This window comes from Piliocolobus tephrosceles, chromosome 14 (assembly GCF_002776525.5).
Source record: "Piliocolobus tephrosceles isolate RC106 chromosome 14, ASM277652v3, whole genome shotgun sequence".
Classification (NCBI taxonomy): Eukaryota; Metazoa; Chordata; class Mammalia; order Primates; family Cercopithecidae; genus Piliocolobus; species Piliocolobus tephrosceles.
The window spans coordinates 75,898,631-75,914,747 of record NC_045447.1 but is presented as its reverse complement, the minus strand read 5'-3'; positions in this window follow the sequence as shown (position 1 = coordinate 75,914,747).

Below are 16,117 nucleotides of genomic sequence, written 5' to 3'. Positions count from 1 at the left end.
GCTCATGGCAGAAAATGCCAGTCAGCTGCTCCCAGTGCCTTGGGCCATATGTCCAAGCCTGGCAGGGAGTTGGGGGGTGGAGGGTATCTGTTGTTCACTTGTCAGTCCCGAAAAAGGAAGGAAAAGGTCATGAAAAGACCTGGGAGCAATGAGGGATGGAGGTATGGTTTCCCCTACCCTCAGAAGTCTTAGGATGAAAAGGCTTAGAAGCAACAGTGAGAGATTTTGAGTTCCCATTTCACTCACCACTTCTTGAGCCCCACATTGGGCGCCAAAAATATTGCAGGACTTTTCCTTAGTTCAGCTAAGGATGGGGTCCATGTCTGTCCCACAGCCACAAAAATTTAGGCTCATAGACTGAGGGGTGAGTAAAGCAGGGTTTTATTGGGTGAAAAGGAAGAAAAGGAGGAAACAGGGACTCTTGCTAAAACAGAGTCCTTGTTAGAGTGCTTCCCACCCACTGTTTGAATCTCAGGTTCCACACAGGAAGAGGAGGGGTCAGCCTCCATCTCACTGAAAATGGCGTGAACCTCCTGAGACTCCACCCAGTGGAAAGGCTGGCTGGAATTTCTCCAAGTAGTACCTCCCACCTGGCTGTCTCATTATGTGCAAGTCTCATGATAACCTTAAATCAAGAAACATAGAACGTATACAAAAAAAAATTAACAACAAGAAATTAAAGCATACCACCAGAGAACATCACCTTTACTAAAAGGAAGACAGAAAGGAAGAAAAGAAGGAGGAGAAGACTACAAAACAACTAGAAAAAAAAATGGCAGGAGTAAATCCTTACTTATCAATAACATTGAATGTAAATGGACTAAACTCTCCAACAAAAAGACATAGAGGCTGGGCTTAGTGGCTCATGCCTATAATTCCAGCACTTTGGGAGGCCAAGGTGGATAGATTGCTTAACCTCAGGAGTTCAAGACCAGCCTGTGTAACATGACAAAAACCCTCTTTTGGAACAAAGAAACTAAAAATTAGATGGGCATGGTGGCAAGTGCTTGTAGTCCCAGCTACTTGGGAAGCTGAGGTGAGAGGACCTCTTGAGCACAGAGGTCATGGCTGCAGTGAGCCATGTTCACACTACTGCACTCCAGCATGGGTAACAAAGTGAGACCCCGTCTCAAAAAGGAAAAGAGAGAGAGAGAAAAAAAAAAAAAGACCCAATGGTCTGTTGTGTAAAGATACACATAGACTGGTTCATCTCTTAGTCTTTCTACTCAAGAAAGACGTAAGTAGCTTACACACCACAATTACAGTATTATAATATTCTGTGACATGCAAATGGAAACCAAAAAAAAAAAAGCAGAAGTAGCTATACTTATATCAGACAAATTAGATTTCAAGACTAAAACTATAAAAAGAGACAAAGAAGGTCATTATATAATAATAAAGGGGTCAACTCAGCAAAAGGATATAACAGTTGTAAATATATATGCACCCAATACTGGAGCACCCAGATGTATAAAGCAAATATTATTAGAGCTAAAGAGATAGATAGACCCAGGCTGGGCGCAGTGGCTCAGGCCTATAATCCCAGCACTTTGGGAGGCTGGGGCGGGCGGATCACCTGAGATCAAGAGTTCAAGACCAGCCTGGCCAACATGGAGAAACCCTGTCCCTACTAAAAAATACAAAATTAGCCAGGCGTGGTGGGGCATGACCATAATCCCAGCTACTTGGGAGGCTGAGGCAGGAGAATCGCTTGAACCCCGGAGGCAGAGGTTATGGTGAATCAAGATTGCACCACTGCAATCCAGCGTGGGCAAAAACAGTGAAACTCCATCTCAACAACAACAAAAAAGGGATAGATATACCTCAGTAATGATAATAGCTGGAGACCTCAACACCTAACTTACAACATTGGACAGATCATCCTGACAGAAAATCAACAAAGAAACATCAGATTTAATCTGTGCTGTAGACCAAATGGACCTAATAGATATTTCCAGAGCATTTCATCCAATGGCTGCAAAATATACATTCTTCTGTTCAGCACATGGAATATTGTCAAGGAGAGGCTATATGTTATACCACAAAACAAGTCTTAAAAATTAAAAAAATAAAAGAAATTAAGTATCCTCTCTGACAACAATAAAATAAAACTAGAAATCAATAACAAGGAATTTTGGAAACTATACAAACATATGGAAATGAAACAATATGCTCCTGAATGACGAGTGGGTCAATGAAGAAATTAAGAAGAAAATTTAAACATCTCTTGAAACGAATGATAATGAAAACAAAATATACCAAACCTATGGGAAACAGCCAAAACAGTGCAAAGAGAAAACTTTATAAGAAGTGCCAACATCAAAAAAGAAGAAATACTTCAAATAAACAACCTAATAATGCACCTTAAAGGAAAAAAAAAGGCAATAGTAAACCAAATCCAAAATTACTAGGAGAAAGAATAAGGATCAGAGCAGAAATGAATGAAACTGAAATGAAGAAAACAATATAAAAATCAATAAAACAAAAAGTTAGTTTTCTGAAAAAATGAACAAAATCAATAAAACTTTAGCCAGACTAACTGAAAAAAAAAGAGAGAAGACCCAAATAAATAAAATTACAGATGAAAAAGGAAACATGCTTTTCTCCAACTGATGCCACAGAAATTGAAAGGATCCTTAGTGGCTACTATGAGCAACAGTATGTCAATACATCAGAAAATCTAGAAGAAATCGATAAATATCTAGACGTATACAACCTACCAAAATAGAACCATGAAGAAATCCAATATCTGAACAGACACATAACAAGAAATGACATCAAAGCTGTAATAAAAATTCTCCCAGCAAAGTAAAGCCCAGGATCCAATAGCTTCACTGCTGAATTTTACCAAACATTTAAAGATGTTTGGTAAGTACCAATCCTACTCAAACTACTTTTAAAAAATAGAGGAGGGGGGAATACCTCCAAATTCATTCTATGAGGCTAGTATTACCCTGATACCATAACTAGACAAAGACACATTTTTTAAAAAAAAAAGGTAACTACAGGCCAAGATCCCTGATGAACACTGATGCAAAAATCCTCAACAAAATACTAAGAAAGCAAATTCAACAACACATTAAAAAGAATATTCAAGCCAGTGTGGTGGCTCCCACCTTTGGGAGGCCAAGATGGGAGGATCGCTTTAGTCCAGGCATTTGAGACCAGCCTAGTTTTGTAGAGACCCTGTCTTTATAAAAAATAAAAAATCAGCTAGGCATGGTGGTGCATGCCTGTTCTCAGCTATTTGGGAGGCTGAGGTGGGAGGGTTGCTTATGCTTAGGAGGTCAAGGCTGAAATGAGCTATGTTTGCACCATGGTACTTCAGCCTAGACAAAAGAGGGAGACCCTGTCTCAAAACAATATGTAAATAAACAAATAAATAAATATAAAGACCATTCATCACGACCAAGTGGGATTTATCCCAGGAATGGAAAGATAGCTTAACATATGTAAATCAATCACTGCGATAAATCATAGCAACAGAATGAAGGACAAAATCCATATGATCATTTAAATCAATGCGGAAAAAGCACTTGATAAAATTCAACATCCCTTCATGATAAAAACCTTCAAAGAGCTGGGCCTAGAATGAACCTACCTCAACATAATAAAAGCCATATATGGCAGACTCACAGTGAGTATTACACCAAATGGGGAAAAACTGAAAGCCTTTCCTCTAAGATCTGAAAGATGACAAAGATGCCCACTTTCACCACTGTTATGCGACATAGTACTGGAAGTCCTACCTAGAGCAATTAAACAAGAGAAATAAATAAAGGGCAATCAAATTGCAAAGGAAGAAGTCAAAGTATCCTTGTTTGCAGATGATATGACATTATATTTGGAAAAACCTAAAGCCTCCACCAAAAACTATTAGAACTGATAAATACATTCAGTAAAGTTGGAGGATACAAAATCAACATACAAAAATCAGTAGCATTTCTATATGACAACAGTGAACAATCTGAGAAAGAAATCAAGAAAGTAATATCATTTACAACAGCTACAAATAAAATTAAATACGTAGGAATTAACCAAAGAAGTGAAAGTTCTCTACAATAAAAACTATCAAACACTGATGAAATAAATTGAAGAGGACACAAAAAAATGGAAAGATATTCCATGTTCATGGATTGGAAGAATAAATATTGTTAAAATGTCTACCTAAAGCAATCTACAGATTCAGTGTACTCCCTATGAAAATATCAATGACATTCTTCACAGAAAAGAAAAAACAATCCTAAATTTTATATGGAACCACAAAACACCCAGAATAGCCAAGACTATCCTGAGCAAAATTATACTACAAAAACTGTAGTAACCAAAACAACATGGTACCGGCATAAAAACAGCCACATAGGCAAATGCAACAGAATAGAGAAACCAGAAACAAACTCATACATCTACAGTAAACTCATTTTTGATGAAGGTGCCAAGAACATACATCAGGGAAACGACAGTCTCTTCAATAAACAGTGCTGGGAAAACTAGATACTCATATGCGAAAGCATGAAACTAGACTCCTATCTCACATCATATACAAAAAGTCAAATAAAACTGGATTAAAGACATAAATCTAAGACCTCAAACTATAAAACTACTGAAACAAAATATTGGAGAAACTCTACAGGACACTGGAGTGAGCAAAGATTTCTTCAGTAATACCCCACAAGCATAGGCAACCAAAGCAAAAATGAACAAATAGGATCACATCAAGTTAAAAAGCTTCTGCACAGCAAGGAAACAATCAACGAAGTGAAGAGACAACCCACAGAATGGGAGAAAATATTTACAAACTATCCATCTGACAAAGGATTCATAACCAGAATACCAAAGGAGCTCAAACAACTCTGTAGGTAAAAATCTAATAATCCGATTAAAATGGGCAAAAAACCTGAATAGACATTCCTCAAAAGAAAACACATAAATGGAAAACCAGTATATGAAAAGGTGCTCAACATCATTGTTTCTCAGAGAAATGTAATTCAAAACTACAATGATATATCATCTCACCCGTTAAAATGGCTTTTATCCCCAAAGACAGGAAATAACAAAGGTTGGCAAGGATGTGGAAAATAGGGAACCTCTGTACACTGTTGGTGGGGATGTGAATTAGTAAAACCACTATGAAGAACAGATTGGAGATTCCTCATAAAACTAAAAATAGAGCTACCATATGATCCAGCAATTCCACTTCTAGGTATATACTTAAAAGAAAGAAGATTAGTATATGGAAGAAATGTCTGCATTGTCACGTTTCTTGAAGCACTATACACAATAGCTAAGATTTGGAAGCAATCTAAGTGTCATCAACATAAATGGATAAAGGAAATGTGCTACATATACATAAAGGAGTACTATTCAATTCAGCCATAGAAAAGAACAAGATCCTGCCATTTGCAACAACATGGATGGAGCTGGAGGTCATTATTTTAAGTGAAATAAACCAACCACAGAAAGACAAACTTTGCATGTTATCACTTATTTGTGGGAGCTAAAATCTAAGACAATTGAACACATGGACATACAGAATAGAATGATGGTTACGAGGCTGGGAAGGGTAGTGGCCAGGGGAAGAGGGGATTGGTTAATGGGTATAACAACAGAGTTTGATAGAATGAATAAGATCAAGTATTTGATAGCACAACAGGATGACTACAGTCAAAATAATTTGTTGATCATTTAAAAATAACTAAAGTGGCCAGGCACAGTGATGAACACCTGTAATCCCAGCAGTTTGGGAGGCTGGGGTGGGCAGATCACTTGAGGTTAGGAATTTGAGACCAGCCTGGCCAATAAGGTGAAACCCTATCACTACTAAAAATATACAAATTAGCTGAGCATGGTGGTGCACACCTGTAATCCCAGCTACTCGGGAGGCTGAGGCACAAAAATTGCCTGAACCCAGGAAGTGGAGGTTGCAGTGAGCCAAGATCATGCCATTGCCTTCCAGCCTGGGTGACAGAGTGAGATTTCATCTCAAAACAAAACAAAACAACAACAACAAAAACTAAAGTGTACAATTGGATTGTTTGTAACACAGAGAAAGGATTAATGCTTGAGGTGATGGATACCCCTTTTACCCTGATGTGATTATTATGCATTGTATGCCTGTATCAAAATATCTTGGGTACTCCATAAATATATACACCTACTATGTCCCCACAAAAATTAAACACTATTTTTTTATTTCATCTAATTTTAGTGAGTGAATGTGCATGTGTGTGTGTGTACAGAAAGAGAGGGGGAGAAAAAGAGGGTCTTGCTCTGTCACCCTGGGAGTGGCTCAACCATTGCTCACTGCAGCCTCAACTTCCCAAAATCAAGAGATCCTCCCATCTTAGCCTCCTAGGTAGCTGGGTCTACAGGTGCATGCCACCATGCCAGGCTAATTTTATTTATTTATTTATTTATTTATTTATTTATTTATTTATTTATTTATTTATGTAGTAAAGACTGAGTTTCACTATGTTGCTCAGACTGGTCTTGAACTCCTGGGCTCAAGCTAGTCTCCCACCTCAGCCTCCCAAAGTGTTGAGATTATAAAGATGAGCCACTGTACATTTATATTTTTAACATATTTTTAAGTTAAAATAGAATGTTACATATATATATTTATAAAATATTATATTTCTCTATTTAACCAGTTCTTTTTATTAACAGATCACTTACCAGCTTCTGTCTCTTTGGTTAAGTGAGCTTCTATTCTTTGTGTCAAAATATTCACGTTCTTTAATTCAATAATTATATGTACATCTAGGCTGGCCATGGTAGCTCACACCTGTAATCCTGGCACTTTGGGAGGCTGAGGCAGGTGGATCGTTTGAGGGCAGGAGTTCAAGACCAGCCTGGCCAACATGGTGAAACCCAGTCTCTACTAACAATACAAAAATTAGCTGGGCATGGTAGCAGGTGTCTGTAATCCCAGCTACTTGGGAGGCTGAGGCAGGAGAATCACCTGAGCCTGGGAGGCAGCGGTTGCAGTGAGCTGAGATCACACCATTGCATTCCACTCTGGGCAACAGAGTAAGGCTCTGTTTCAAAAAGCAAAACAAAAAAACATGTACATCTAGGAATTTAGTCTAAGAAAATAATCATTTATGTTCATAAATATAGATGTGTGTGTGTGTTCACGTTGGCATTGATTATAGTAGCAAAACTCTAAAAGCTTCCTAAAATGTCTATCAATTGAGGTGTGTTATAGTGGAATATTATGCAGTACCATCAAGAATATTAAAATAGGTTTACATATAATGAGAAGGAAATGTTCAGGTTATTCTGTTAAGTGTTAAGCGAAAGTTATATACACATAGAAAAATGTCTGAGAAAGGGTGCGGAGGGGAGAAAGAGGTGGACAGGGGGAAAAGGGGAGAAATATTCTTTGTTCTGGAGAATATTAAGGTGAGGAAAACATGTATATAAAGATTTATTTTCTCTCAGAACACATTATAAAGCAAAAGCAATAAAGATATGTTACCTGGATTTTCAAAGAAAATTAAGATATTTACAGTGGATATCTGTAAATATTCACTAAATAAACTCTGTGGTTATAGTTGCTGGGGAAAAGGACAGATTGTAAATTTTTCTGACTTGAATGTTGAAAATTAAAAATTAAGAATGCCTTCTATAACTTTAAATGATCATAATATCATATTTGAAACCCTGATGACGGCTTTGGACTTTTTAAAAAGAGGAAGAATTATCTGAGAGCAAGCACACCAAAACTTGCCAGCACACAGGAAGCACTTCAGATGTGCAGCGTGAACAGCCACAGGCCTCTTCTCTTGTCTCTATACTGTTTTTATTTATAAAGCAGGAAAGCCAAGTCAGAACAACAATCACGTTTCAAAACAATTTATCTCAGCACACTCTTTGTCTTTGAGTTTTGTGTGCACTACATATTTGTTTTCTCACTGCATACTTTTAGAATGTATTCATTTGAATTATTGGGTCCTTTGTTTTTTCAAGGAAAAAATTTAATCTTAACTACCTAGCTTTAGAAAGCAAAATCTCTTTTTTTTTTTTTTTTTTTTTTTTGAGACAAGGTCTCACTCTGTCACTCAGGCTGGGCTGCAGTGGCATGACCACTGCTCACTACAGTCTTGAACTCCCAGGCTCAAGCAATCACGACCTCAGACTCTCAAGTAGGTGGGACTACAGGCATGCGCCAGCATGTCCAGCTAATTTTTAAAAAATTTTTGTAAAGAAGAGGGCAGTCTCACTATGGTGTCAGGACTGGTCTTGAACTCCTGGGCTCAAGTGATCCTCCCGCTTTGGCCTTCCAAAAAGCAAAATTTTTTACTAATTTAGGATTTAATATGAACCACTAAAAAAAGGAGCTTTGAAAATAATCACATCTAGATTTGTTTTTTAACTTGTAAAGTAAAAAGATCAGTATTCTTTCTCACAGTGTCAGCTTTCTATTCAGTTGTTATTTGCCAATGATCTTATTTCTAGTTTAGATAAGTTGACCGAATTTTCTAAGCTCAATATTCAACATTTGGCTACAATTCATTCCATTTTTAGCCATCTGAAGATCTATCTGGCTGAAGTAATTTTTAAATCCCTAAATTTGTTCCAGGGGTTTTTCTAATAGTAATTCATCCTTTATTTAAGGCATTTTGCTCTTTATAATTGGGAGTAAGTTGTAAACCTAAAAGGAAGGTGGTTAATGAGAGAACTTCAAGTTTATGAGTGTAGCATTATCTCATTGGCTTTTCTAGCTGCCTACTTCATGGACAAACATTAGATCCCTGTTTGTGGATAGGAAATAAAGGAGAAAAATAGGGAAGTTCAGGAGAGTCTCCAAGATTGAAAAAAGCCTTTAAGAATGAAGCCAGGCAGTCCTGAAATGGAGTTAGACATCAATTGTGGACTGAATTGTGCCCCCAAACCCAAATTCATTATGTTGAAGTCCTAACCCTCAATGTGACTATATTTGGAGAGAGGGTCTTTAATGAGGTAACAAGATTAAGTGAGGACATAAGGGTGTGGCCCTAGTCCAACTTGACTGGTGCTGTTAGAAGAAGAGGGAGAGACACCGAGGATGCACATACACAGAGAAAAGGCCGTGTGAGGACACAGAAAGCAAGCAGCCATCTGCAAGCCAAGGAGAGAGGCCTCAGGAGACAACCAACCTGCTTACACCTTGATCTTGAACTTTCAACCTCCAGAACTATGAGAAAATAAATTTCTGCTGTTAAGCTACCCAGTTTGTGGTATTTTGTTGTGGCAACCCTAGCAAGCCAATACAATGTCTGAAGCATTTAAATCACCAATATTTTAAAGCCATAGATAAATGCCTGCCAATGAGAATAGAAAGAAACACTTCCAGCTGGACACGGTGGCTCACACCTGTAATCCCAACACTTTGGGAGGCTAAGATGGGTGGATCACCTGAGGTCAGGAGTTTAAGACCAGCCTGGCCAACATGGCAAAACCCCGTCTCTGCTAAAAATACAAAAATTATCCAGGCATGGTGGCACTTGCCTGTATTCCTAGCTACTCAAGAGGCTGAGGCAGGAGGATTGCTTGAACCCAGGAGGTAGAGACTCCAGTAAGCTGAGATCGTCCCACTGCATTACAGTCTAGATGACAGAGTGAGACTCTGTCTCAAAAAAAAAAAAAAAGAAAGGAAGGGAGGGAGGGAAGGGAAGAAGGGAGAGAGGAAGGGAGGAAAGGAAAGAAGAAAGAAAGAAAGAAAGAAAGAAAGAAAGAAAGAAAGAAAGAAAGAAAGAAAGAAAGAAAGAAAGAAAGAAAGAAAGAAAGAAAGAAAGAAAGAAGAAAGAGAAAGAAGAAAAAGAAAAAACAAACGAATTTCTTACAAGTGCTACAACATAAAGTAACTAACTGAAGACTATAATAAACTGGTTCTATACACAATCGAGAGTAGAATGACCATGGGTCTGGATGCTTTAATGATGACACCATGGTTGAGTTGACTGCTCCTGAACTGAGCCCTCTTCAGAGCTATCATCCTAGTCACTATGGACTGGAACTGATCCAGAAAAGATACAAGGAAATTAGAGGAATTCTATTTCCTCTATGCACTGCTATTATATCTGATATAGGCCTGACTAGACTTTCTTCTTTGATGGAGACAGTCAGGAGTCTCTATTCTACATCTACTTGCTTTCTAAAACTACAGAACCGTCAGGTGTGGTGGCTCACACCTGTAATACCAGCACTTTGGGAGGCCAAGGCAGGAGGATTGCTTGTGCCCAGGAGTTCAAGACCAGCTTGGGCAACAAAGCAAGACCTCATCTCTACTAAAAATAAAAAAAATTAGCTGGACATGGTGGTGCACACCTGTAGTTGCAGCTTCTCAGGAGGCTGAGGTAGGAGAATTGCTTGAGCCTGAGCAGTCAAGGCTGCAGTTAGCTGTGATTGCATCACTGCACTCCAGCCTAGGTGACACAGCAAGACCCTGTCCAAAACAAAAAACAATGAAAAAAACAATGGGACATAAAAAATTGTTTATCAATATTTTCATAGTTGTAGTGAAAGTCATTTATCTGAAGTTCTTGAATACAAAATCTGACAACGGCACACTCACTGCCTCAATTACATTCACTCTGTCTTTTGACCTTTTCATAATTAAAATTCATTTAGCATATTTGCTGATTTTTGTATAAAGTTATTGATGATATGTGCCAATTTCAACCACATTCATTTCCTAACCTATGACTTTTCTTCCATTGCTCTATGAATTTCAGAATAATTGAAATCCTCAAGGAATATATGTTAGGTATAATCCCCTCTTTTAAAAAAAGTTGTATCTTGCTTCAGTTTATCCCCGCCAATCTCAATTTCAGAAAGCTAAATGAAAATGCATTCTGGCTCTTTATTTTGGCTTTTAAAAATTACACACATCAGGTATTTTCAATACACACACACACACACACACACACACACTCCAGTAGCTCTCATTCTTTTCTATCTTCTCTTTCACATGCCCCTTTAGACCCTTCATTGAAGAACCTAAACCACATTGTAAGTCAAGCTCACTCTCCTCTACTTTCCCTACCCTTGTCTCACTTCAAGGGGTTCACCTCCATCCAGTCCTGCATTTGTCGATGCTGCAGCAGTCTGTGTTCACATGGCTCATAACCACTTATTTGCAATGGAGTTCAGCTTATTTCACTCCTGGGGGACCTTGTAAATTTTAGAATCACCACCTTCCCTCTCTGAATCATGTGGTTCCAGTTATATTGGTTTTGGGAGAGAGGTGAAGCAGGTCAGGCTGCTCTGCTGTTTACAGCCTGTCTCTTAATTATCTGTCCACTGCACCCATAACAGGACTAACATGAGGCTAAAGAATGGCTAACAGTTTTCTGAAGAATTGGGAAAAAGCTAGAGTGAATTACAGTGTAAGAAAAGCATAGAATTAGGTATGGTGGCATGTGCCTATAATTCCAGCTACTGGGGAGGCTGAGGCTGGAGGCCGAGGCTAAATTCCTGGCTTGAGCCCAAGAGTTCAAGAGTGGCCTAGGCAACATAGCAAGACCCTGTCTTGGAAAAAAAAAAAAAAAAAAAGCCCAACTGAGAAAAAAAAAAATTAAAGAAAAGACAGAACTGGTGCTATGGGTCCAAAGGAAATTAGCCTTTCATATGGGTCTCCTAGGGTGAGCACCACAGTTTCTAGACTTGCTCCCACGTTGTTTCAAAGTTCACTCTGCACAGAGAGCTTCTTCTTTACCCTTCTCAGTGAGATTCTACACTTTGCCACTTTAGGACTATCCTATTCCCTAACACAGGAGTGATGTACTTGTCCTAGACTCTGTGCCCTGTGCCCTACCACACCCTAGGGCAATTCATCTGAAGGTAAACATTTCCCTAAATTTTCATTGTGTTTAGAAAGATAGTACACCGAAGCTTCAGCAGAACTGTTTGATTTTGGGAGACTCAAAGTATGTACACTTTCATAAAATATTTGTTAGTTTAGAGTGAAGCTATGCCTCCTTACGCCTCTGTAAATTTGGTGGAAAACACATGTGCATGCACACACATGTTCACACATTCAGACCTACCCATATATGTGTGCATATACACAGCACACATATGTGAATGTATACATACATACATGCCTGCGTGTGCGTGTATGCACAGCACCATACCTTTCAAAAATCAGAACTAATCAATCTCTCATCAATATCCTTAGTTGCAGAACCTATAGAAGATTGTAAAGTTAGCTTTTCTTTACCTTTGGTCACATTAACTTTTTTTTGCTGTTGTTTATTTTTGAGACATAGTCTCGCTCTATCCCCAGGCTAGAGTGCAGAGGCATGATTTCGGCTCACTGCAACCTCTGTCTCCCAGGTTCAAGCCATTCTCCCACCTCAGCCTCCCGAGTAGCTGGGACTACAGTTGTGTGCCACCACTCCCAGGTAATTTTTGTATTTTTAGTAGAGACGGGTTTCTCCATGTTGGCCAGGATGGTCTTGAACTCCTGACCTCGGTAATCCACCTGCCTCCGCCTCCTGAAGTGCTGGGATTACAGGCGTGAGCCACTGCCCCCAGCCTCCACATCAAATTATTATGCTGGGTTTCGCCCTAATTAAACTGTGAAAGAGAGGGAAGAAATCTTTTCCTTTTTAATATCTCAATACAGGTCAATCTTGAGGCCAGGGATAAAATTTATGCTTTCATTTATATCATCAATAGATAAAAATAAAAAGTCCCATTTTTCTAATAAGAACATCTATATAATTATGTGAATATAGGCATGCATAAACATTTAATGTACATACATTAAAGTGAACAAATCATAGGTATATAGTTCAATAAATGTTTATATATATAAATCACCCTGTGGTCACTACCCAGGTCATAATATAGAATATTATGATCACCTAGAAGGTTCCTTTGCACCTTTCCCAGTTAATACCACCAATTTCTCCACTCCCCAAAGCTTTTACTTCTAACACTATGAATTAATTTAGCATATTTTTGAACTTTACATGAAGTTAATCATACAGAATGTGCATTTTTTACTCAGTGTAATGATTTAGAGAGCAATTCATGTTGTGGTGTGTATCAGTAGTTCATTCTTTTTCATTGCTATGTAGTATTCCATTATGTAAACATAAATAATTTGCTCATCCATTCTCATATTTGTAGACATTTAGGTGGTCTTCAATTTGGGCCTATTACAACTAAATCTACTACAAACATTCTTACACCTATTTTATTGGACATATGCACTAATTTCTATTGCATGTATAACTACGAGTAGAACTGCTCCTAGAATAGGTATATAGAAACTACCCAGCAGGTTTCCAACTTGGTTTAATCAACTTACACTCTACCAGGAATATATGAAAGTCCCAGATGCTCTATACCCTTGCTAACACTCAATATTATCAGCCTTCTAATCATTAGCACTTTCTAGCGGGACATATATTTCCTTGATAGTGATATTTAGGATCTTTTCATAGGTGTGAAGGCCATTTAGATGTCCTCTTCTGTGCAGGGCCTGTGCCTATTTTTTCTCTGCCCGTCTCCCACTGAGCCTATTTTTAATTAGGTTGTTGTTCATGCATATTATTAAAATTGTACTTATTTGTGACACATTTTAAGAAACTAAAGACAGTCATCCTTGGGTTTACAGGATATTGGTTCCAGGACTCCCATGTATACCAAAATCTGCACATGCTCAAATCCCACTATAGGCCCTGTGCATATTTGAAGTCAGTCCTCCATATAAGTGCATTTTGAGTCCCTCCAATACTGTACTTTTTATCTGTATTATATTGAAAAGGAAATATGCATATAATTGAACCAATACAGTTCAAACCTGTGTTGTTCAAGGATCAACTGTATTGTGATTTTTTTAAAGCAATTTTTATGAATTGCTATTCATAGCAATTACCATTAATTTTAAACAATCAAAACAATAATCCCTTATGTCTTTCACTATGACATATTCTGAGGAGTCACTCAAGAAAGTATATAGTTTTCCCTTAGCTAGGCTTAGAAAAAATTATACTGAGTCACAAAGGTTGAGGTAGATCAGAGTTTATCAGCATTAACTGGTCATCGGTATCAGCCAAAAAGAAAATTCAGCCTGAGCCAGCAATTGTATGAAACACACTTACAATAATAATCTGTGGTAGACTGAGGGATTGAAAGATTATGAAAAATAGAGGACAAGATGTTACCAAAGCTATAAAAGGTTATCAGTGGGTAATCTATGAATCAATTATAATTAGGGTTAGGAAGAGATGGTGTTTTAGATTAATTATAAAGATGACCAGGACGGGCACAGTGGCTCACACCTGAAATCCCAGCACTTTGGGAGGCCAAGGTGGGCGGATCACGAGGTCAGGAAATTGAGACCATCCTGGCTAACACGGTGAAACCTCATCTCTACTAAAAATACAAAAAATTAGGCGTGGTGGTGGGCACCTGTCTGTAGTCCCAGCTACTTGGGAGGCTGAGGCAGGAGATCGGCGTGAACCCGGGAGGCAGAGCTTGCAGTGAACCAAGATGGCGCCACTGCACTCCAACCTGGGCGAGAGAGCGAGACACTATCTCAGAAAAAAGAAAAAGAAAAAGAAATGCAAAATTAGCCAAGTATGGTGGCACATGCCTGTAATACCAGCTACTCAGGAGGCTGAGGCAGGAGAATCACTTGAACCCGGGAGGAGGAGGCTGCAGTGAGCCGAGATCACGTCATTACACTCCAGCCTACGCCACAGAGCAAGATTCTGTCTCAAAAAATAAATAAATAAATAAGGTGACCATAATTATTCCCCTCCCAATATACACACTCCTTTGCATTGAGACTTTGCAGCTCCTCCTATCAAGAGGAAGAATCAATTTTCCCTCTCCTTGAATCTAGGCTGGCCTTGTGACTTGCTTTAGCCGATAAAATCTGTTGAGGTGATCCTGTGCCAGTTCCAGCCTTGGACCTCAAGAGGCCTTGTAGGCTTCCACTGGCTCTCTTAGAACCCTATCCAGTCACTGTGTGAATAAGTCTAGGCTAGACCCACATGGTGCACTGACAGATTACCTCGGGTAAGAAACACTCTGCCAGAAGATCCTGAGATGTGCATGGAGACAAGTTTGACGGGTTATAAACTGTATTGCAATTTATAAAGGAAAGCATCTGAGGATGGGTTTGATGGCTCACGCATGTAATCCCAGCACTTTGGGAGGCCGAGGCAGGTGAATCACTTGAGGTCAGGAGTTTTGACACCAGCCTGGCCAACACGGAGAAACCCTGTCTCTACTAAAAATACAAAAATCACCCGGGAGCAGTGGCACACACCTGTAGTCCCAGCTACTTGGGACACTGAGGCAGGAGAATCGCTTGAACCTGGGAGGCAGAGGTTGCAGTGAGGCAAGACTGTGCCACTGCACTCCAGCAGCCTAGGTGAAATAGCAAGACTCCATCTCAAAAAACAAAACAAAAAAAACTTGAGGTCAGGAGTTTGAGAAAGCATTTGAGTATCAACAAGAGCAAGGAAAATTCTGCCCACCTTTTTATAAATGCATTTTTGTCGAAGCCCTGAAATCCTTGCCTGCCTGACAGTTTAGCTTTATTAATGTCATCATTTTATTGTATTATGATGGGATTTGTTTGGATAATTACTTAGATAATTTGTTGCATTCTGTGTATATTACCTTATACCACTTAGTAGAAAATAGAAAAAGTGAAAGTACTGCTTATAATGACAGTGCAATTGGGAGCAAGATGGACTCATTAAGTTTGCCAAAAGCAATAGTCAGGTGGGCACAGTGGCTCATGCTTGTAATCCCAACACTTTGGGAGACTGAGGCAGAAGGATTGCTTGAGCTCAGGAAATGGAGACCAGCCTGGGCAACATGGTGAGAACTCATCTCTAATAAAAATTTAAAAAATTAGCTGGGTGTGATGTGTGCACTTGTAGTCTCAGTTAATTGGGAGGCTGAGGCAGGAGGATCACCAGGGCCACATAGCAAAATCATATCTCAAACTAAACAAAACAACCAACCAAACAAAACCAAAAAGCAGCAGTCATTAGTTTCAACCTAATGTTTATTGGACAAAAGATGATCTACTGTGTATTCAAGAATTAAGGAGGCGGAGGTTGCACTGAGCTGAGATCACGCCATGCACTCCAGCCAGCCA